This window comes from Rhinopithecus bieti, unplaced genomic scaffold (assembly GCF_001698545.2).
Source record: "Rhinopithecus bieti isolate Rb0 unplaced genomic scaffold, ASM169854v2 scaffold_19966, whole genome shotgun sequence".
Lineage (NCBI taxonomy): Eukaryota > Metazoa > Chordata > Mammalia > Primates > Cercopithecidae > Rhinopithecus > Rhinopithecus bieti.
In genome coordinates, this window is record NW_016809923.1 from 1,750,160 (window position 1) to 1,771,752 (window position 21,593).

Here is a 21,593-nt window from a genome sequence, read left to right on the forward strand (position 1 = left end):
AAAAAAAAAAAAAAAAAAAAAAAAAAAAAGCTACAATAAATATAAACTCAGTCAAGCAGAGGTGAAACAAAGTACTGCCATGGGGATTTTTTAAAACATAAATCTTCTCAAACATACACTGATTTTGCCAAAACAGAGCAGAAAAGTTGTACTTATTGTAGAGAAACAATAGTTAAATATAAGTAGGCAAAATAGTAATGATTTTTAAACATTTATATATACACACACACACACACACATATTGACTAAATTTTATTCACAAGATTGTTATTTTCTAAAGTCAAATAACCCTGGTTATATAGGAATTCTGCATATTTTGCAGTGTTTGCAATTTAATGAAGCAGTGCATTAAATATAGTCTTCACTTGCTGTAAGGTGGTTTAAAGGGTTTTGGAGAAGATAAACTAAAATAATTAAAGAAAAAATAGGACCTCTGAGGAAAGCAATTAGTGTCATTTTGTTTGGAAAAGACAAAGCAAAGAGGTTTCTTCCCCCTAGGTATGTGACACATTAGTACAAAAAAGAAGGAGTTTATTCTAAATTGTGACTGCTTAACTAAAAGTTATTAATAAAATGAATGGCTATTTTCTCTTACTATCTAAGTATTGATAGGTAAAATCTTACATTTGGACTTTGGATAAATCCTAATGTTGGTCAGATTTCAAACCACTGAAGTACCTTTTTGGTTATATTCAGGACAGGATGGCTTAGCACACCATTTTGGACAGAAAGAATTGTAGATATGTTGTGATAAAACTAAGGAAGCTTTTAACTGATAAAAATAAATAGATCCAATGTGTAACACTACTGGGTATTGTTCTGGGGTGGGATCATTAGTCACTTTTAACTATTTTACGTGAGCAACTTTACTAAAAAAAACCTTTAATATACTAAAAAGACACACCACTATCAGTTTCCTCTCATTTAAATGACTTCTTACTTCTTACTTGCTAATTTGCTTTCAGAGAAACAGATTATTTGTTGATACTGAGTGAGTCATTATAAATAGCACAAATACAATGCAGTCTTTTCTCAAGTCCATTTGTTTTCTGAATTTGTCCAAAGGACTTCCTTTTACTGTGGACAGATGATGTGAGGGGCGGGGGTAGGAGGGAAACGCAGATAAGAAAGAAACATACCACAGAAAAGATAGTTAAGTAGAAAAGAGCAGTATGGTGGTGACTCCAGGCCCACAAACTGAAGGGGACATGGTGTTTGCCCACTAAATAACTAGCTAGAACTTTCCATTATAATGTTCCCTTTATCCTCTGAGTGTGACTCAGTATTTTTAAAGGTCCAGACAACTCTTGCCTACTAATATATCAGTCTGCTCCATTAATCATTTTTTTCTCTTTTCTTTCTTTTCTTTTTTTTTTTTTTTTTGAGATGGAGTCTTGCTCTGTCACCAGGCAGGAGTGCAGTGGCATGATCTCGGCTCACTGCAACCTCCACCTCCCGAGTTCAAGCGATGCACCTGCCTCAGCCTCCCGAGTAGCTAGGACTACAGATGTGCGCTGCCATGCCTGACTAATTTTTTGTATTTTAGTAGAATTGGAGTTTCACCGTGTTGGCCAGGATGGTCTTGATCTCCTGACCTCGTGGTCCTCCATCCTCGGCCTCCCAAAGTGCTGGGATTACAGGTGTGAGCCACCACGCCCGGCTGTTAATCATTTTTCTTTAAACAATTAAATCCATTTTACTTTTTCTATAATGTAAATGCAATTTCATTTCAGCTATAAATTTTCACAAATACTTTTCCTAATATTTTTACCTTAATTTACTGTGTAATTAGAGTAAAAAAAAATTCTGAGAGGTTTATTTTGTTTTTTTGTTTGTCTGTTTTGTTTGTTTATTTTGCAAATAGGTTCTGATAAATTCCTCAGTGTGCTAGCTAAAAAGAAATCAATAGTCTGAATGATCATCACCTGGGGCTGCTCTGAGCCAGTCTGCTGTCCTGCTTGATACAAAAAGTTTGGAAGGTGAACAGCCTTAGCATTATTTGATGAAAATTACCATAAAACACTGGAATGGCAATTCTTAGAGTCATTAAAATATTTCAAAGGAAGAAATTCTGTTAAGTCCGGGTTTCTCTAAATAATAGCTTGGGCTGTGTACAGTTTCAAGCTTTAATTGCATAAGTATTTCTATTTTATCTTCATTGCACTCTATAAAATATTCTTAAAATTCTCAAACCGTGTGCATTCTTTCATCTTACATTTCCCCTAGTTCCCATAATTTGACCAGTATGTTATGCCTGGTTAAACTGTTTCAGCATAAAATTAAATACAGAAGGAAATCTGTGGTATTTTCCTTAGCACTTTTCTGGTTACTTAGTGCTTCCTTCAGCCTCCTGGCTATCCACCCTCCATTCTACAGGAATAGCAAGAACACAGGTGCATGCTGATGTGGATTTTGAGTTAGGCAAGTGTCACTGCAGCCCTAAAGCACATCTGTGGCTTCCAACAGACATGTACAGGTGTTTCTGCTGCCAGGTATTCTCTTGCTGCTGGGAGTCACCACAGTGTGATATAAATGAAAGAAGCACTGTAACAGCAGAAATGGTCCTCCATGAATCATTCAACTATTGACAACAATACATTTCTCCAAGAGCCCACAATGTATGCTATGCCTTTTCCTTTGGAAGTACTATGAATAGCTGAATTGAGAATCTTTCAGTTAAGCAACTCAGAAATATGTGCAATATGCCTACTGCACATAAGACCTTGTAATAGGGTCATGGTACATACAGAGACAAGATTCAGAGACAAGAATTAACTTAAGGGCTGTACAACTCATATGTTAAATTTTAAGAAAAGCATGTGCAAATGAAAATGTAAAAGAATAAATATTAAATGACAAGATAATGATGTAAAGGCAGTGTTTTAGCTCAGGGCCTAACAGGATAATCAATACACATTTATTGTTGTAATTAATATACTAGCTGAGTTGAGCTTACAAATTGAGTGCCTTAAGAGTCCAGACAGAAGCAGTCTCTGTGAAGTATTTAATTATGAAAAAATGGCTAAGGTTTGAGATCTTGAATTTAACCACGGCAAAAACTCTTGTACTCTATACTTAACTATTGGAATTTATTGGGCTGAAGAGTCTTTAGTTTCATTTGAAAGATGTCCTCTGAGTGGCCACATCATTTTCCTGTTTCTTTACGAGCAAAAAAAATAAAATGACCATTGGGGCTCCACTGAAACTGAAATGGCTAAGAAAGGCCTTCCAGTTATTAAATGTCTAAATTCCCCAGTACCTATGTCATATTTTTAAATTAAGCTTTTTATTTTGGGATAATTGTAAAAAATGTGGTTGTGAGAAATAATGTAGAGAGATTCCATTTCCACCAATGATAACACTTTGCAGAACTAGTTTCCACCAATGATAACATTTGCAAAACTACACTACAGGATAGCAGTCAAGATATTATCATCTATGTAATCAAGATACAAAACATTTCCCTCATAGCTAGTTTGCCCTTATAATCACTTCCCAACCCTTCCTTAATCACTGACCTCTAGCCTGTTCTTCACTTCTGTAATTCTGTCACTTGAAGAATGTTGTGTAAGAGGAATCAAATACTATGCAATCTTTTTTTTGGAGGCTGATCTTGAACTCCTGACCTGACCTCAAGAGTTCCTCCCATCTCGGCCTCCCAAAGTCCTGGGATTATAGGTGTGAGCCACTGCACCTGGCCTAGGAATCACATACAATGTAATCTTTTAGTATTGGCTTTTTTCAGTCAACTTAATTTCCTGGATATTAACCCAGGTTTTTGCATATATCAGTAGTTCATTTTATTGCTGAGTAGTATTCCATGATATACAGGTACCACAGTTTGTATAACTGTTCATCTGTTAAAGGTCATCTCTGTTATTTATGGGTTTTGGCTATTATAAATGGAGCTACCATAAACATTCATGTAGAGGTTTTATGTGAGCATAAGTTCCAGGACTGTAATTGCTGGGTCATATGGTAGTTCTCTGTTGAGTTTTTAAAGAACTTGTCAAACTGATTTCCAGAATGGCTTTATCATTTTACCTTCCCACTATCTACGTCTGAGTGATCCAGTTTTTCCAGCCCCCACCAGCATCTGATTTTATCAGTGTTTTTTAATTTAGCCATTTTGACAGATGTATGGTGATATCTCATTTTGGTTTTAAATTGTACTTCCCTAATGGCTAATGAGATGGAACATTTTTCATGTGATTATTTGCCATCTGAATATGCTTTTCAGTGAAACATCACTTCATGACTTTTATCTATTTTCTAATTGGGTTGTCTGTTTCTTTTGCTGATGAGCTTTGAGAGGTCTTTACGTATTCTAGATACCAGTCCTTTACTAGGTATGTCATTATGAATATTTTCTCCCACACTATATCTTGTCCTTTTTTATCTTCTTAACATAATTGTTGCAGTAAAAAGTTTTGATATTGACAAAGTCCAAATTGCCAATTTTTCCTTCTATGTATCATCTTTTGGGTGTCAAGTCTAAGAATTATTGCCTATTCCAGATCCTGAAGATTTTCTTCCATGTTTTGTTCTGAAAGTTTTGTAGACGTATATTTTACATTTAAGCCTGTGATACATTTTGAGTTAATTTTTGTATAAGATTTGAGGTTTGGGTCGAATTTCATTTTTTTTAACCTATCATTTTTATAACTTAAAAAAAATAGGCAGGCATATTTATGTGGGTCTATTTCTGGGTACTCTGTTATGTTCCATGGATCTATGCATCTATGTTTCCACTAATAACATGCAATCTTGATTAGTGTAGCTATATAGTAAGTCTCAAAATCATATAGGCTAATTATTTCCATTTTAATTAATCTTTTTCAAATTGCTCTAAAACTATTCTACCTCCTTTGCTTTTCAATATAAAAATTCATGAAATATTGTCTATATCTACATAAAAAATATTTTGCTGGGATCTTGACAAGAATTGTGTTAAACCTGTATAGCAATTTGGGGAGAACTGAAATCATTACTATTGAGTCTTCCAATCCATAAACACATTTTGTCACTACATTTATTTAAATATTTGATTTTTTAAAATCAGCATCGTGTAGTTTCTGGCACAGAGGTGCTATACATGTTTGTTAGATTGACACCTGAGTATTTCAGTCTTGGTGGTGATTGGAAATTGTGTTACATTTTTAATTTTGGTTCATGGTTAGTATGTGTAAATATAATGGGGCTTTTGTATATTTATCCTGTGCCCTTACTAAACTCATTTATTAGTTCAGAAGGGATTTTTGGTAGATTCCTTAGGCTTTTTGTATGCGATCATGTGAACTACAAGTAGGAACAGTTTTATTTCATCCTTTCCATTCTGGATGCTTGTGCTTCCATTTCTTGCCTTATTACCTTAGAATTTCTAGCACCATGTTCAATAAGAGTTGTGAGATTGGACATTTTACCTGTTCCTAGTCTTAGGGGAAAGACATTCAGTCTTTCAGACTCTCTGACATTGTAATTTTGTTATTATGGTTAGCTATTATGTCAGCTATTTTAATGCTTTTTTAAATTTTCATAACAGGCCAGGTAAAGACTATACTGAAAAACCTTGTAATGTGCTACTTGTATGCATGAGCTTTAGGGTTAGTCAGAACTAGCTGTGATTCCTCACTCTATCCATTTCTGGTAGTGTTACCTTGGGCAAGTTTCTTAAACTCTCCGAGTCTCAGTTTCTTGATCTGCAAAATGGTACAAGACATTTATTCATTCAATAAATTTCAATGTAATATTTTTAATGAATTGATAATAAAAGTGTCTACCTATCTGTGCGGACCGAATGAGATAGCACCAGTAAAATGTTTAGCACAAGGTAAGAATTTAAAGTTTAGCTATCATTACTGTTACTGTTAGATAAAATAGTGTCGAATGAAAGATTCTCTTGTAAGAATGTATTTAGTTGTTCTCAACTGGGATGAAAAGAATGATCTTTCCCCAATATGAAGGGATGTTTGTTAATGTCTGGAGATATTTTTAGTTGCCACAGCTGGTGGTAGGGGGAAGTGTGCTATTAGTATCTAATAGAGAGAGACCAGGGATTGTGCTAGGCATCCTACAATGCACAAGACAGCATCCCCCATAACAAATAATTATTAGTAATGTTCAAATGATAATAGTGCCAAGTTTGGCAAACCTGATTTATGTGGATAGATGGCTGTGTGTGAATATGTTAAAAATAGCTTGCAGTTTACCAGTGAATTTCCGTTTCCCGTTTAATGCTTGGACTAAACCTACTTTCTCAAGGACCTCTTATTGATTGGTCTTCCCCAGTTTAGAACTGCCCTTAGTCTGGTATGCTTTCAATTATCTATTAATTTATTCTTACCGATCTGAGTTGGGTCACCAGCCAGAGAGTAAACGTTTGCACACAGAAATTTCATATTCCTTGGAAATAACTAACTCCATTTTTCTAGTACATATTGCTGATAGTCATCAAATACATGTAATAATGCTTCTTTTGACTTTGATATTTTGATCTTAGCTGCTGGCTACTTTTTAAGCTCTTGCTCTTTATTACTATTTCATCAACTGTTCAGAGTTAATGACGTGACATTTTGTTTATCAATAAGGTTCAGTAACAGTGCTAGAAAATTTCTCTTCTGCTTTCAAAATGCAGAAATTTAATTTGTTATAACTCCAAGCCATTCATATTTTCTGTTAAAAGTACTCCAAACAGCAATGCATATAAAATGACCTCATATTGATATTCAAATCAACATTTGAAAAACTGACTTAAAATCAGTATAAAAAAATGCAACTGATGACTAAGTATAAATCCTTTCCCAAGGGCACCAATCTAAGGCAGAATCTAATTTTATGTGTCTCCAGTGACTGTTTTGTCTTCCTATGAGGTTTGTCATTGACCATAAGCACTTTTACAGCACAATCCTCGGTATTCGAAGGTAAAGCTAGAAATGCCCAAGCAGTACCTCCAGATCATGTTGCGATTATCACCTCGATGTCAAAAACAATCTAGCCAAGAACTTTATCCTCAAGTATTATACTATTGCTAGAGTGTGCTTCCCATTCAACAATAAAATGTGAGGGGTGCATCCTATTTAAAAAATGCTCCTCCATAGGTTTGCCATTGAGTCTGAATTCCCTCAATCATGGTAACCCCTTTGAATTAAAATGTCATTTCTCACATGATACTATCAAAAGATAATTCAAACACAAGCACTAAGAGATGTAACACACTAGAACTTTTCATCAACTTACATGTAAACCAACATGTTAATGTCTGGATCTGAAGGAGTTAATAAATCACAACCATCTCTTCTCTATCTTTCCAAGATCAGATAGAGATCAGTACATCAATTTCTTTGTTTTGTTTTTTTTAAATAAAAATTGTATATATTTATGATGTACAACATGATCTTTTGATATATGTCTACATTATGGAATGACTAAATCAAGCAAATTATCAAAAGTGTTACCTCATATACTTGTTTTATCATGAGAACACTTAAAATCATATAATATGTTGTTTCTAACTATTGTCATAGATGTACAAGACAGCTCCTAACTCATTTCTTCTTTCTAAGTAAAACGTTTTATCCTTTTACTAATATATCAGTTGATAGCATATGAGCTTTCTAATTAGTTAAATGGATTAGAGAACAAGGCTTAGATGTTTGGCCACTTGGAACTATTGGGTATATTTCTTCCACTAATGCAAGATGATCCAGGGGATAGTCTGCCAAGCAGACACCTACGTGGAAAGTTGCAAGGGGAATCACTGCCTTACTCCACAGGCCCTGGCAAAGGAAAGGAAAGAAGAACAGGTCACATAGGGAAGGATTAAGTGGTATGGAAAGAGACTAGAAATGTGGAAATTCCCCACACGAAAACAAGAGGATGGAATTCCCCTAACCATTAACATGGAAAATGGCACTATCAACTTTCAGAGATGAGAAAAAGAGGTGCAGGAAGGCACATTTTGATGTAGGCAAAGTCATGGGGGATTGTGAGGAGTAAAGAAGAAAAAAAAACCCAATATTGAGTTTTCTTGATTGAGTCTCTAATGAATTCCTTTAAACGTAGTCCTATAAGATTCCATAGTTTGAAAGAATGGTGGGGAGGGTGGTGGCAAGCAGCCAAGTGGCCCTAGATTAAGTGAAGAAACGGATTGAATAACCACAAAGGGTTGACAGTAAAATTGTAAATGGCAAAGCAAGATCTGTTACTCAGTAAAATGTGTCAGGGTAGCCTTGCAGAGCAACATTCAAAACCTGGGCCATTGGAGGAAAATAGAATAAATAGCTTTGTTTCCTACCCTCAAGGGATTTATAGGCTAATCCAGTGATGTCATTTGCTTCCATCCATGTTAATGAAATGTATTGCTTCCATTTGTGTGAAAAAATACCAAAAAGCAACCGATTATAATCAGTTTTAAAAAATGTGCACTTGTGATGTGATATGAAGTATGTGATGACTATGTCATGTCAGTGAACTTTTATGTTCAGTTTTTGGTTTAGAATTAAAATGCTGGTGCTTTGAATCATCCAGGCCTGGGAACAAAAAAGAAAATTTTATCTAGACAGTGAAAAAGAAAGAGCATAAGAAACTAGCCAAGGCTGATTTTGCATGGATTAGGAAACACAATGAGAGTCCAACAACTAGCAGGAAGCGGTAATTGACCTGATATTGGCTTTCTGGTTGACAGCACTTGGCAACAGCTACAATGACTGTCTTACAAACAGAACGATCCAGGTAAATGCTGGGCAACACAACATTCAACAACAAATCTTTTCTCAGAAGAAGACGAATGTTTTAGATACACATAATAATTTCTTCTTTTCTGTTTCTATCTTTGGCTGAGATTCTAATTTACCCTTGATTTGATAGTGCTAATTTTAGGCTTTCTTCGTGAAATAATACCACCCCATAAAATCTCATTGCCAAATGGAAAAAAATATGCTAAATAACTATTTTATTTGAACATCAATTTGGAAGGGATACATTTTATGCATAGATTCTAAAACACCTGAAACCAACGTAGGTGTCAAAAAGGAAGCTCTAATGAAATGGACATGGGCTCTTCCAAGAGAAGTAAAGTGAGCTTTTGATGTATTTTGTAAAGTGAGAAAAAGAATTACTCGTAAGAGAGAGCCCACTAAGGAGGCTATTTGATAGCTTTTCTGGCAGCAAGATGTTTCCAAAATCCCTCTGGCTTGTAGATGAAAACTCATAGGGAGTTTGAGCTTTCTTGTGTGAGAAAACAACAGCATTTTTCAGTAGCTTCTCAAAAGTTAAAAATTTCAAATGTTTAATAGCAAAGAACTGCACTCTCACTGAAAATTTTGTCAGTGGTCATTTTGCGCAAGATAAAATGGAGAAACATTCTAGGTCAAGATTTTGTCTTTTTCATTAGACAACAAAGACAAAGAAGAGATGAATAGATCACGACCAACATAGTTATTATTCAAAAAGAATTAGCAGGAATTGTGATTCAGATATGTGCACGGCAGCAATTTTAGGCCTGCGTGGGTGGGTGTAAAATCATCGCTGAGATTTGCAAAACTTTAAAGCCAAAAATCTGGACTAAACACATAGATTCTTGAGGCAATAGATAATTCAGACCACCCTAGATCTATCTGGAATAAGCAATGATTACACAATCTGAAACAGGCAACAATTCTATAGGGAAAGAGACCAGAAAAAGTATAGTAATATCTTGGGAACCTATTATTATTACTATTTATTATTATTATTTTCCCAAGAATAGCAACTTCATTTCATTTATCTGCCACTGGATTTTGAAAAACTTAAGGAAGGAAACTGTCTCACCTATTTTATATCCCCATGTCTAGCTCATATCCTGGCATACATTAAATATTTTCTGAGAAAATGAAATTATAAAGCAATTGCAGAATATGACCTCTGGGTCAGATATGCTAAATCAACACTGTCCAATAGAAATTTCTGTAATGATAAAACTTTTTTACACCATCAAACATGGTAACTACTAGCCACATGTAGCTATTAAGCAGTTGAAATATGGTTGGTATAATAGAAGAACTGCATTATTTATTTTATTTAATTTTAATTAAGTTAAATGTAAAATTAAGTAGCCACATGTTAGATAGTGTGGTGCTATATTTTACAAAAGAATAAAGGGAACAGAAGGTGTTGGTTTTCTGACTATTTTAATATTATTTGGCTATTGTCTAGCTACCTTCCCAATTTATCATCTTTCATCAAGAAGCGCAAAGTAAAGAAAAATAGTCTTATATTTCAAGTTAGTGAAAGGTGACAGGTCTTTTTCTTATTGACTTTCAATGACTTCCTTTTGTTGCCTATTCCCTCCTATAATCATCGACTCTGTCTGCAGCAAGCATAATGGAAGAATACTAAGCGCACAGACCTGCTGGACTTGCACAGTAACAGCAGAGACATTCCTTAAGGCCCTGAGTCTCAGTCCCCTCATCGGTGAAACAGAGATTACAATGCTCACCTGATAGGTTGGTAGGAAGATTAATGGCAATATTCTTAGTTCCTGTTGCAACACTTGCACATGAAAGACAGTAACTTGTAGCTGATACTACTGTAGTTGTTGCTAGGATAAGACAATGTGCTAATTGCTGTGAAGATGTTGAAAGATATAATTAAGTGCCAATATTTTTTCTGCCCTTTGTCAATATGTCCCTTGTCAATATGTCATTCTAGCTGCTGATATAAAGATGGCATGCCTTTCTACCAGGACCTGCATGCTTTCGAAGTCTCTGTATTACCTATACAAGGAAAGAGAACCCTGTGTTACCCATATTTTCTTACTCCTAGCACAGAGACTGGTATTTAATAGTATTTAATAGTGCTTTAAAAAGACTATTGAATTTCAACAATATAAAAATATAGTCTTTACTGCTGCTGCTAAAGGAAAACAATGTCCTTATATTACACAGCAATGAGTAACAGCTACAAGTAGAAGATACGATGAACAGAAAACATCTCATTAACTATATAGTAACATTAATTTCCCACACAACTCATTTGTTACACACACAGATAAATACATATTCTAGGAAAATATTTAACAATAAATGGGAAGGATCTATGCAAAGAAAATTGTCAAACTTACATAAATTGTTCAATATGTACCAAGATTTCAGCCAATGCAAAGGCATGCCTTATTCCTGGATGAAAAAATTCAATGCTGGAGAGAAGCATATTTCTTTTGAATGGCTTGTGGATAATTTCCAGGAAAATTTTGAAAAATAAGAATAATAAGATTGCCCTATCAAGTATTAAAACAAATTACAAGCTGAAATAAGTAAAACAATGTAATATAGGTATAAGAATAGACACATAATATGTGGAATTAAATGGATGCATTCAAAATGGCCCCTAGTAAAATAAGTTAACATAGAAAAAGGGTCTCCTGCAAAAATCAGTTTGCCATTTCTATTTGTGCTGTGTAACAAAAATAAATTCTAGATGGATTAAGGGTTTATATAAAATGACACCAAGAAATAAGATGAAAATATTATCTGATGGGTGTAGGGAAAGCATACTAAACTTTAAAGAAATTAAATCACATAGATAACAATTAACAGTTATACATCTACAGAATCTTTCAACTGTTTATCATCATTAACATATGAACAAAATTAAATTATACACCATAAACTGTGAAAAAAGATTTCATAAGCACAAAGAAAGGGAAATTCATAGAGTACTGCAGTTAGGAATTCTTTACCTTGGTTTAAATAGTGGCTGGGGTACATATAACTATACAACCTTAGCCTGATTATTTCAGCCAAGTTTATTTTTCTTATCTTTAAAATGAAAATTTGAAATAATATATATCTTACAGGTTTAACATTACAAATGTGAAAATGTATAAAACCCCGTGTGTTACCTAAAAGATAGTAAAATAATAAATGATGTGATAGGCTAAAAACAAAAAGGAGTTAAGATCCTAGTTATATAGCTTTATGAATTGTAAATATTAATAATAATTTCTTTTTGATAAGAAATTTGCAAATACTTTTCCAAGGCAGTTACTCGCTGTGACCTTTATTTCTCTTGTATTTTGGAAAAGTCTTTCATTTTTATTTAGCCAAATCTACCAAATTTTTTCCTCCAACTCCTGGGTTTTCCATTTTATTTAGAAAGTCTTTCCCTCCTTACAACTTCCTCCATCTGATTATAAAACATTCTCCTGTATTTTATCTAATATTTGAATTTTTAATTCATATAAAATTTATTTGTTAGGATGGATCACTATATATGATCTAATTTTGTTTCATTTTAGATGGTTAGCTGATTGTCACAAGACCATTTAATAGTCTACCCCTTCTTCATATTTTTAAATAAAGCTTATTCAACATATATTTATATTTATTTATAGGTCTTTTTCTGGAATCGATTCTTTTCCATTGATTGATTATGGAATCCTCAGCCAACCTCCCTGTTATAATTACAATAGATTCATATTTTGGTATCTTTTTAGACACTATTCTTTATTGAAAGTTTCTTTCTATTATTGAATATTTTCTTTTTCATATGAATTGTAGAATCAACTTGTCAGGTTCTATAAATATAATGTTGAAAGTTTGGTAAAAACTTTTTTAAGTTTATAGATTATTTTGAGGGAAATTGATATCCTATGAAACTGAGATTTTTACATCCTAAAATTTGATATACTTCTGTAATCTTTCAGTTATTTTCAGCACTACACAATCAGTTAAACTTGCAGATTTCGTTATGTAGGCATACACCTTCCTTTAACAGTTCATTCTCAAGTATTTTATGCTGTGTTGTTGCTATTACCAATGATATTATTTTTCCATTAAATTTTCTAATTGAGTATTCCTGCTTTACGGAAAAGCTATCGAGTTTGTTAAACTTACCATCTTGCTGAATCATTTTGTCTTTCAATAGTTTTCAGTTGATTAATGTGGATTTGCCTATTAGATAACCTCATCATCTCCAAATACTGATGATTTGGAGTATTTGCCCCTTCCTCTCCAACATTTACACATTCATTTACTTATCTTCCTTTTTCTATAAATGAATACGACCGACATATGATGTTCACTGGTAGTTTTCTCTCTTACATTTAGTAGCAGGACCATTTCTAATATTTAACCATTAGGAATGATTCTTTTTGGCATGGGTTTCTGGTAGTTAATCTCCATTAAATTTTTGGAGTTAATTCATAACATTTTTAAACAGAATTTCTTGCCAAGCTTTAATATTTCTTGTGTCAAACTACATTTACCTTCTTAATCCTGTTAGTTTCTCTACTCTGACTTCAAATTCTTCCTTCTCGATAAACTATTAATTTCTTTCTGTGATTCATTATGATCTGGTGTTGTTTCTCACAGTTACTTTTTAATATTTTTTCTATGATGTTTCAGATACTTTTTGAGGGTTATAACTATATTTACCAACTCAGATAAAATGGAATAAACATATTGTTCTATGATTTTAGCAATAACCATTTTCTTCACAGATTTTTCTGTAATTCAATATTTTAAACAAAATCTTATAAATTAAAAGTAAGAAATAATAGTATATGAATTTATTTCAACTTTACTCTTGAGTTAAATACAGAATCTATCCATTGATAAGAAACAATTCAGATACTTTTTTTTCCTCTAAATTTTTACCATGTCTTAACCACCCCTGTTACACACAATCATCACAGGGAGATCTGCTCTGATCAAAAAATACCCAGAGACACAGGGGAAAAAATGCAATTTGCCTCAATGTACAGAAATAAAAATGTAATGTAAATGCAAAGAGTCAGTAATATAGTGGTATTCCTAGTAGGGGTAGAGGGCAAGCATCTCAACAGGTGAAAGTGCAGCAGAACCCTGTTACAACACAATAAGTGGCAGCCTACAAAATTCAATTGCCTAAAATGCAATTTTTGGAGATGAATGAAATACCAGGACAAACCTGCTCAGCTTGCCAGCCTGGTGTTCTTGAAATCCAGCTATGAAGTCTCACTCTGCCCAGGTCCAGCTGCAGCTGACACTAACCTAGTAGTGGTCTTTCACTCTGGGTTTAATATGAACGGTGATGGTTCTAGGGCCTGTGACAGATAAGGAACCTCAGAACCACAGCAACCACACCAGGACTCTCCCAGCTACCTGGAACCTGATCCAGGAGATTAGGCTGGCAGAACACCAAGACAGAGTTGCTTATATGTTCCCCACCCAACTTTTACCCTCTCCCTTTAAGATTAAAACTGTAGCCCACCTCCATCTTTATTGGGAGATCTTATTTTTTAAAGGTTATTTTCTCACGGGTGCTATTTTCCCTGGCTGACCCAACCTTTAGACCTGCTTAGAATATATTAATGCACTACATTAATATTGCTAATCTGTGTTTAATCATTGCTTTTACTTTGAACAACATCTATTAATACACTCAAAAGTGATATTTTGTATTCAGTGTTTTTATTGTCTGATTTTAATCCACTGCCTGAAACAACTATCTTTTTAGGAAGAAGGAAATCCTAATTGCTAAAGCCAGTGTCTTTAACTGTTCGCATCTTTGTTTCTTCATGTCTTTTTTAATATTAGTTTTTATTCCTCTTTCTCCCGCATCTATTGGTTGTAAATGTTCCTGAAGGTCTTGTGCTTAGTGTACTTCTGCCATCTAACTCCACATCTTTTCCTAGATAATCTCATCTAGCTTCATATTTTCATGTCATAACAATGAGTATAATTCCCAGAATTGCATTTTGAACCTTTATGCTCCCTAAGCTCTAGATCCACAGATCTGGCTATTGTTTATCTATGTATAGGACCTTGTGGAGAATTCAATTCAGTATTTGAAAAACTTAACTCAGTTTTACATATATGAGTTTTTAATCACCTTGAGTTATTTTCATGCCTATGGGATGACCTTTCCAGGCCCTAAGTCGTATAGTTTCTTGATTGCCTTAATTCCATGGAGCTTCATATGCATTCCATTTAGGTAAGTTACTCCATGATCAATATTTGGATGTTGTCATCACTTGAACATTTTCTGCCTCTGAAAACCAAAATACAAATTATTTATTTCAGTCAGTAAAATCAACTCGATCCAAATTTCTTCATTTACTTCCAATTATAATGTAATATTTTTTGGGTAAATCTAAATTCTAGGATTGTTATATCTGTCACTATTAGTAATTCAATGTCCTGTCTCTAAAGATTCACTTCAAACAGTGGTGTGATGGTAAACATTTGATAACCAGCTCACAGAAAGGAAAACCCTTGATCTATAGCATTTGCTCATTTCTGGGGTGTAAATGCTCCTACTATGGCCAATTGCAAGCTGCTAACATGATGTCACTGAATGTGGTATTGGGAAAAACTGTGCACTATTGACTTTGGAGAGCTTGTGTGAGCAAAGGTGACTCCAGCACCATCACCATTCATATTAAACCCAGAGTAAAAGACCACTGCTAGGTTAGTGTCAACTGCTGCTGGACCTGGGCAGAGTGAGGTTTCTTAGCTGAATTTCAAGAACACTAGGCTGGCAAGCTGAGCAAGTTTGTGCTGGTATTTCATTTATCTCCAACAACTGTATTTTAACCTACTTTGTTGCTTCTATACTTCTTTTTCCTCTACATCCTGCCTCATGACAGATTCCAAACCCCATCAGGCCCTACATTTACACTTCCTCTGACAGCAATGGTGGGTGAAGAAATGGCAATGGGAATGGCAGGGAAGTAATGGCCGGGAAAGGAAGCTGCTGGCTCTGTTATGCGATTCTCTGAGTTTCCACTAGAATGCCTCAATCATAGTCTGCCTTGCCAGTGATCCAATGGAAGCACAACTACTTTGGACCACTCACCAGAGCCCCACATGAGGGTATTTCCCTTATTCAGCAGCCCACTAGTGAGGTGGGAAAGTCACTGTTAGCCTGTGGGGGAGACTCCTATTTCCACCACATCACCACACAGTTCCTGACTTTACAGAAAACTTGTGTGTATGTGGTGGTGGGGGGGCTGGGCGGCGGTGGGGCGGGGAGGGGAGTGTGGCATTGATCAGTTCTGGCCTTGTCCCAATCCTCTATGCTATAATGCCATATTCCTACTGCCCTTATACCTCGCCCCAAGAGTGATGATTATCCCATGTGTTCTGCCATTCATGAACTTGAGGTCCAAAGTGTATGCTGGTCCTTATGTTCAGAAAAACCAACAATCTGCTGTGAGGGAGGAGTCCATCTAGGAATAAAGTGGTACACAGACACCATGGAATACTAACCAGCCATTGAAAATAAAAACAAGTTCATGTACTTTGCAGGGACCTAGGTGAAGCTGGAGGCCATTATCCTTAGCAAACTAACACAGCAACAACAACAAAAAACCAAATACCACGTGTTCTTACATGTAAATGGGAGCTAAATGATGAGAACACGTGGGCACATAGAGGGGAAAAACACACACTGGGGTCTATTGAAGGACAGAAAGTGGGATGAGAGAGAGGATCAGGAAAAATGATTAATGGTTACTAGGCTTAATACCTGGGTGATGAAATAGTCTGTACTACAAACCCCCATGACACAAGTTTACCTATGTAACAAACCCGCATATGTACCCCGGAGTAAAAGTAAAAAAAGAAAAGATTTCTCAAGGAGAAAAGATGAGCATTCCTCACCCTACATAAAGAAAGGAGAGTGTGGAAAGGATGCGGTAAGGCATCAGAAACTAAGGCATCACAAAACCTCTTTGGCCTGAAGACCTTTGCTTGTGTCTGGTTAATACTAATTTCTTCCTGGAGCAAGTAAAGGATGAGATGAAATTTCCTTGTTATATAGATCAGTAAATCTAATTTCCTTTCTCCATGTGTTCATTTTAGGGCATATTTCAAAGTAGGAGAAGAATTATCTTTCTCCAGTACCATGTTATTTTAAAAACCTTCAATTACAATGCAATTTATGCCAGTTGAAAGAAAACAAGGTATTTTCCTCTTAATACCAATACTCTCATGAAAAATTCTATCTAGATAAATAGATACACACGTATTCCTCTACTACACTTCCAAGTGTTCTTGGTTTTATAAAAGCTATAATTCGTCATTCTTTATTTTTATTCAATATTTTGTTTTCAATAGGGGCAACAAAGACAAAACTTTCTTAAATTTTATAGTCAATAAATCTGTCCTTCTTTTGACTAGCAACTACTAAGTGCCCATTCAGCACAGGTCACTGGAACACTATGAGGCTAAAGGGAAAATCAAGATACAGTTTCTCTTCTTAAAGATTGTAATCACTAGAAAAATTTGAATGTTGACTATGTCAATCACTCAATTAGGCAAGTCTGTCCTGGCAACCAGTGTAGTGACAGATGTCATGGCCAGATTACTCCAGAGTCCAAGCCAACCACTGAGCCACCACAAGTTCCTTAGTGATTCCAAGTCAAATGTATTAAAGTTTTCATTATATAAATGATGAAATATGAAAATCAATCATAGTCTCATATCCTTCAGTTTTTAATTCATTCAAGAATATTTAGCCATGGATTTTAAATAATTCCTATTGACTATGAACTATGTGTTATCTTAGTATTCATTATGCATAAGCAAATTAAAATTTTCAGTTATCTCAAATTTTTTGCTTGAATGCATGTTTAGGAACATGCATTTTTTAAAGAAGTTTATTTAAGGAGATACATATTAATTTTGCTTCAGTCTCCATGGATTCAGTTTTTTCATATATTTAACTATGGCATTGATAAGTTAATGTTCACTGGGTCAGAGATGCTATTTTCACAATCTCAACCTCTTTGTTATACCAATTGTAATACAGACAGATGGGGAATTCAGTGGCCAATCACAGACTTCTCCAATAGCTGCTGCTATCTGAACCTGGAAGCCCTAAGTAAATCTAGCATGCAATGCACTCTCGATGTTCTTAGATGCTGGAGAAATTGAATTCCCCCGTGCTGAGTGCCTCTAGCAATATGCGAGAGGATATACTTCAGTTTCCCCACAGATGTAATCCACATGGCTGAAAAGCCTGTCTTAAGACTACAAGGGAATTCATTCACTAATTAACAAATAGTTTCATTGGAGTGCGTTCTATAAGCATGATCTTAACAAATTGCCACGATGTAGAAACTCAGTGACAACATGTTTTTAAAATTCTTATCTTTGATTGGTACCACAGCATAAGAAAGACAACTCACTCCTGGGGTTTTGGAGAAATAATTCAGCAGAATAATTGAAGTTCCATCAGCTTAGTTACTCTCTAGTTCCTGTAATGATAATTGTCTTTGTAACTAACTACCTTTAATGTCTACACCTTGTTGTTATACAGGGTAAGTTATTAATTTTCATGTTTTAAAAACCCTGTGTTACCTAAATATTTAATAATGCTCCCATAACGAATATAGTTGATCTTCTCTATGCAGTGATAGCACCTCTTCCTAATGCCAATGCTGCTAGCCTACAGTTCGGATAAATTGACTCAGACTTTATGATTGAATTCGTTTTGTTACAGCATCCATTACTCATCAAACTTTTTTAAGATGACCATATATCAGATATGGCAGTCATTTATTTTTGCAGGTAAAATAAACTCTGTATCTTCAATCACAGAGAATAAATCAGTGTACTTCATGACCTTCAGAATTACAGTTTTCTCTCATGTCAAACAATCCTCTTTTCTACCAAGTAGCAGCATCTTCCATTTTCAAAAATTTGTTTTATGATTATTTCTAGTATTGTATTGATTTTATGAGATTTTCAACATGACCTTAAAATGGCTAAAGATGTTGTGTTTACATAAGGCCTTCATCATCCAAATATGTCGGTTTTCAATAGGTATTCTGTGTCTAAATATTTATTGTCTTAATTAACAAATCGCCTGTTTGCTGACATTTTTTTCTCAGTTGTTTTTCCTACGGTAAATGTTTTGTATTTGAGAGTGCAACTGAAACTGCATACCATAAAAATAGTATATATTTATTGAAATTTGAGCTAAACAATTACATACTAATATAAATAAAATTTCCCCACATCTACAGTACTCCACAATCTATAGCAACTGCTGCCAAAGTTGAACCATAATTTAACTAGCTGCCCCTAAGTCCTAGCTCTGTGGCAATATCACATTCAAGTGAACTCCATTTGATGGACATAATTATGTATTTTTTTTTTTTTTACATTTGCAAATATGTACTAGGATTCCCAAAGCAAGACTTCTTAGAAGTATCTTTCCCCCAGGTGACCAAAGACTCTCTCCTCTCACCTCGCACACATCTCAATTTAAATCTTTTTATTTCATTCCCCCCTACTTTTCTTAATTATTTTCTGTTACTATAGCTTTTTCTGTTTCCAATATAAATTATACAATATAATCCCCAACCCTGCGGCTCTTTCTACCGATGATCCTACCTGCGTAACAAATACTAGAAAGCTAGGCAACAAAACCCTGTGAGGTGAGGTGGAGTTGTGAATACTCTTATATTGATACTTTTCTTTGTGCTTACCCAATTCTATTTTTTAAATCTTGCAGTAACTACAAAACATCTTTTTCTTTAAAATGGGATCTTGCTGCCTGGGCCCTGATGCTGCCTAAAGCAGCTGTACCCCTAAAATGCTTCCTTCCCCACTAGCCTGTTCACCCCCTACTAGCTCCTGCTTGCCTCAAGTAAGAAAATAATAACAGGAAACATGTTGAAGACTGATCACATACTGGGTAAAGTCCTAAGTGCTTTACCTGCATTAACTCAATATTCATAATAACTCTGTGAGGCCAGGGCTTTTCTTTTCCTTCTTTTATAGATTAAAAAGTAGAAGCCCCAAGGGGTTAAGTATATTGCCCCAGCTCATAGGACCGTGTAAGTAATAGAGACATGATTTGAACTTAGAGATTTAGAGTTAAGAGTGCACTTTGGTTGGGCACGGTGGCTCACGTCTGTAATCCCAGCCCTTTGGGAAGCCAAGGCAGGTGGATAACCTGAGGTTGGGAGTTTGAGACTCACCTGACCAACATGGAAAAACACCATCTCTACTAAAAATACAAAATTAGCCAGGTGTGGTGGCGCTTCCCTGTAATCCCAGCTACTCAGGAGGCTGAGGCAGGAGAATCACTTGAACCTGGGAGGTGGAGGTGGAGGTGAGCCAAGATCACAGCATTGCCCTCCTGCTTGGGCAACAAGAGTGAAACTCTATCCCAAAACAAACAAAGAGTACACTTTTAACCACCATGCTCCTTGAAACCACCCAAAACCATCCCTTTGTTGGCATAATATGAATCACTGCACAACTGCCAATAGAATTAGAGTTTAGAGGTTAAGAGACAGCTTTACATATTGGTAAAGGAGATGACTGGGCTATCATGTAAGGAGTTACTAAAAATGATTACAGTTTCTCATTCTGGAAAGATGTATATGATAGTAGCCCACAAAATCACAGATGATACAGCTAAAATGAGTAAGGATGTATCTATTACATTTTGGAATACTAGAATTTGAATAGAACTTTGGAAATTTACAGAGTTAAGAGTGTGTAATAAAAGAAGGGCATTGCCTGGTGGTTAATGATAGCAGACCAGGTTTTACACTGTGCATTTCTAGGCATTATTGCTTGTCATTTTTCAGACGGGAAAAGGATTTCAATGGGTTAAGAACTCAAATCTTAGCTTTTCTGATCAGTCCTTCCTCCTAATCCATATGTTGTACAGTAGTCTCCTCTTATCCATGGGGGACACAATCCAAGACCTTTGGTGGATGCATGAAGCTATGGATAGGCCTGAACCCTATATATACTGTTTTTCCCCTTCCTCTTGTGATGATATGAGATGATAAAATGGTTACACATGAGATGAAGTGAGGTGAATGATGTAGGCATTGTGACTTAGCATTAGGCTACTATTGTTCTGAGGATAGGTTAGGAGGATGATCACCTGCTTCAGGTGATCCTGGTTCACTGAGTCATGATGATATTGCTGGTTGACTGTCAGGAGCACACCATGTCCATGACTAATGGAGGAGGTGGGCAGGCAGTGTATAGAGTTTTTATACACTGGACAAAAGGATGACCCGCATTTGGGGCAAGACAGAGCAGGACGGCATGAGATATTGTCATGCTACCCAGAATGGTATACAGTTTAAAACGTTTTAATTGATTATTTCTGGTTCTTTCCATTTCATATTTCAGACTGTGGTTAACTGCAGGTAACAAAGTGAGGAAAGCAAAACCTCAAATAAGGAGGGGACTACTGTACTACCTCTCAAAGACTCCTCAAATTATTGACTCAAAAGACAATGATATAGGCTAAGATATATTATGTGTACCAGGTGCATTCACTGCTCAAAGATTTTTACAAAGGTTAGCTCATTTCATATTCATCACAAGTACATAAGGTGGTATTGTCCCCATTTTATAGGAAACTGAGATAAAGAAAGGTTACATAACTCGTACAAGGTAACATAAAGTCATTCACAGAGGTAGGCTTTGAGCTCAAGCAGCATAGCCCTAGAATCCATGCTCTCAATCTCTGCACACATTAAGAGGAACTTTAATTACATTGGTGTTTTTCAATGTGTGTCCATGATATTAATAGACCACATATAAAAAGCAGTTCTTCAGTCAAATCAGTTTATTTCTTTTATAAGAAAATGT

At 35.2% G+C, this 21,593-nt stretch overlaps 1 protein-coding gene and 1 long non-coding RNA gene across 3 annotated transcripts in view; one reads left to right on the forward strand and one right to left on the reverse strand.

Moving 5' to 3' along the window:
- KCNH7 (potassium voltage-gated channel subfamily H member 7) overlaps positions 1 to 21,593 on the forward strand; it is a 485,293-nt gene that overhangs the window by 210,507 nt on the left and 253,193 nt on the right. The gene's annotated exons all lie outside the window — the stretch shown is intronic.
- The window catches only part of LOC108541425 (uncharacterized), a 46,007-nt gene continuing 39,300 nt past the window's right edge, over positions 14,887 to 21,593 (reverse strand). The window contains exon 3 of the long non-coding RNA XR_001888960.1: positions 14,887 to 15,009. This is a non-coding gene — a long non-coding RNA (uncharacterized LOC108541425). The remainder of the gene's footprint in view (positions 15,010 to 21,593) is intronic.